General features: G+C 37.3%; 1 long non-coding RNA gene across 1 annotated transcript; it reads left to right on the top strand.

The window, feature by feature from the left end:
- The first annotated feature begins 1,182 nt into the window (after nt 1-1,182).
- On the top strand, nt 1,183-3,086 carry LOC121685913. Its single transcript, XR_006023474.1, has 3 exons — nt 1,183-1,284; nt 2,020-2,079; nt 2,664-3,086. It is a non-coding gene; the product is annotated as an uncharacterized LOC121685913 (long non-coding RNA).
- The last annotated feature ends 219 nt before the right edge of the window (nt 3,087-3,305 follow it).

Below are 3,305 nucleotides of genomic sequence, written 5' to 3'. Positions count from 1 at the left end.
ATTGATATCTTCTTTTAAATATAAGAAACATATAAAAGGAAATCGTGAAGGAACGTTCTCACTAGCCTACTGTACTGTTATAAACTATGAGATCCAGGTCACTATGACATAGCTGCACTCACTGTGATTTGGAAAGTGGACAAGAATATTATGAAGAGTTGTCTTTGCCTTGTGCAATGGAACTGGTCTTAATAGTCTTGAAGTATTCAATAATTTATTTACATGAAGCACATGATATGCCGATTGAAATACATTTCACTCAGCTACTGTAGCTAGGTGGCTACTGGCTACCAGGCTCATAATTCACTTTTAATTGCAAACAGAAAATGTCAAGCAAGCATCATGTCATACATGCTTCTCTTTCCAAGGGAATGAAAGCTGTTTGTGCCAACTTAATATCATGCTTATCGTTGTTAATATTGTGCTATACATGTGGCACAAACAATGTTTGAGTTTGTGGACTAGCCATAGGCTATATTTGAACGGAGCTGGTAAAAAAAGGATCATTATGAGAACGTGTGACACAATGGGCTTAAAGTGACAGTGCACCATTTACAAATGAGATAACCAGCATCAAATGTGTAGTATTTCTTAAGAAATGAATACTTTAAAACAAAATTACTGTCATTATTATCTTTTAAATAATATAAAAGTGTTGACCTTGGCTTCCCTTATGAGTCGCCACTGCCAGACAGCCTAATACATTGTTTGCAGGCAAATCTGTGGCCTAGCGCAGTGAACTGCCATCAGTCAAATTATTACTCATCCTTACAGTGGGCTCCGCAATTTGGAAAAACAATATATATATTTGCAGCTGTGCTGAGTGTTATGTAGCTATCCGTTTACAGATTACACAGGTATGCGCATGCATATGTCGTAAAAGATTACAAGACAGAAACATTGAACATATTTTAATCTGTATTTATAAACAAAAAATACTGTGGATTAGATGGAAGTGCTAAAATTATGATCGATAGTCTAATAATGGCATTATTAAGTGAAGAGTACCTGATGACTTGTTCAGGACTTGAAAAAGATTGGGACTTGGACTTGGACTCGACTTGGCTTTGATGTGACTTGGACTTGGACTCGACTTGCCCTTCTCTGTATTTACTTGGGACTTGACTTGGACTTGACTGCTAAGACTTGGGACTTACTTGTGACTTGCCAAACAGTGACTTGGTCCCACCTCTGGTTGTTCCTACAGAGCCAGAAGGGCTCTTCATATGAGATAACAAGGGCTGAAGCCAGTTGGATCTAAAGTGCCAAGTTATTCGTTATCAGGTGAGTCCCAAAGCATATTGTTAAATTATTCTGATGTAGCTTACTCTTTATGACCTTCGGTAATCTTTGGAGAAGTTAAATTGATGGCTTAGCAATCTTTCAAGAGTTTGTTTTTATCCTTGCTAGTACAAGCTAGCAATGCCAGATCACGTTAGCTAATTTAGCTAACGCTATCATACACATCGACCCAGATCCCTATCAAGAAGAAAACTACATTAGCCTGCTTTGTGTTTGTGGGATTATTGACAAGCGTTGGCTAGCACTAACGTTAGACAAATTATGATGGAAGAAAGTGTGTTCTTTATTAAGCAACGTTTGCCTAAAGTTCACCAATGTTCTTTAATATTATGTGTGGTGTAGGCTACCTCACAGAAAGGAGGATGGTGCTAGGCTAGTCACACTTCACATTCATTAGGCATGCTAATGACATTGTAGCTGTTTTTTTCTTTAATCGTGGAGACATCTTTTAAAATGAGTCTACAGGACAAATTACATGCATTTTATGAAGTAGAACGTTTTTTTTCCACCATTGATATTAGAGGGGGAATTAAACCTGGTGTTCTACTAAGTTATTGCTATGAAGCTTAGGCTACATGATTGATATTATGCCTTGGTTTATGCGATAGATTTAGATTTTTTTTAATTATTCGTGTTTGACAGAGCATTCAAGTTCATTTCATGGTAGTGTTTGTAATTTACCTAGTTTTAATCTGTAGCCTAACTATGTTTTTACAGGTGTTCCTGGACAGTTTTGAAACCGAGATGTCTGAACGCCTCAAATAATCAGCAGTAAAGGTAAATATTCTTCATCCAGGACCTTGCCCCATTACTCTTAAAGCATAAGCTTAAAGCTTTTTGTGAATGTACCTGAGTCAAACTTTCGTTTGAAAGCATAATAAGCATAATAAGTCAGCATAATAAGTCAGAAGCGCCACCATTAAGCTTGACTGTATTGTCGTTTCTGGGTCAAATACCATTATGGGAGTCGTAGGGGCAGAACTATTTTGATACATGATTTTGATTCATGCATCAAAATAGTAGGCTAGTGCCCCTACGACTCCCATTTAAAATGCCATTTGACCCGAAAACGGTAATAGGGTTGTATTGGAAACAAAGGAATCTAAGGTAATCAAATGCAGAAAACAGGGTGGTTGCACTCATATTGGTGCCAAGGTGCACAACACTTTAAGGAAAGACTACCTGGCCAGGTCTACCCATACCAGGATGGCGAACAGATGGTGTCAATACCAATTTGACCCATAAAAAGTAAATGTCAAATAGGTACAGATAATCTGTATTAATCTCATCATTGCCAATGGATTTCTGTGTAAAATGTTGTTTATCTTGTAAAATGTTGTCCATCTTCTTTCTGTTCACAGACAACAGAGACAAATTCTCTAATACCAAGGTCAATGCATTTGACTGCTGTCCAGCCCCGGGTTGCCACCAAAAACATTATGCATCTTGGACTGGAAGATGGTGTGCTAGTAAGGAAGCTAGCTACCACAGCTTTTGCCACCACATCTCAGTGTTGGGAGGGAAGTTCACTCACTGCACAACTCTACCAGCTGTACCTTTCCTCCTCAGCCATGATCCGTAACCACCATGGTTTTCTTTCTGGGCCAGAAGACTTTGCAAACAAATAAGCAATAAATGATCATACATTACAAATTTAGCCATGTTAGACTGTTAAGTTGTTGGCTTGTAGGCTGGGTGTCCAGTAAACAATTTCAAGCTTAGAGGGCAAATTCTCTCACCTAGGAGGGTAAACAACTTTTGTTTTGTAGGAGAGTACTAATAGTACAATTTTAAATCACACTAATATTATACTTAAATTGCATGTCTTTATAATGCTTAAAGTATCTTAAGACTATACTTTTATTAACATAACTGCAAACTTTCAAGGCACTTATTGTAGTCAGGAAGTACATTTGAAGTTAATTTAAAATATTACAGAAGCATGCCAAATAAATAGAAATGAGGATGATAAGAGTGTATTCAAAATACACTACTACACTATT

Source organism: Alosa sapidissima, chromosome 16 (assembly GCF_018492685.1).
Source record: "Alosa sapidissima isolate fAloSap1 chromosome 16, fAloSap1.pri, whole genome shotgun sequence".
Lineage (NCBI taxonomy): Eukaryota > Metazoa > Chordata > Actinopteri > Clupeiformes > Clupeidae > Alosa > Alosa sapidissima.
The sequence above is the reverse complement of the archived record's forward strand: the minus strand, read 5'-3'. Positions and strand labels throughout refer to the sequence as shown.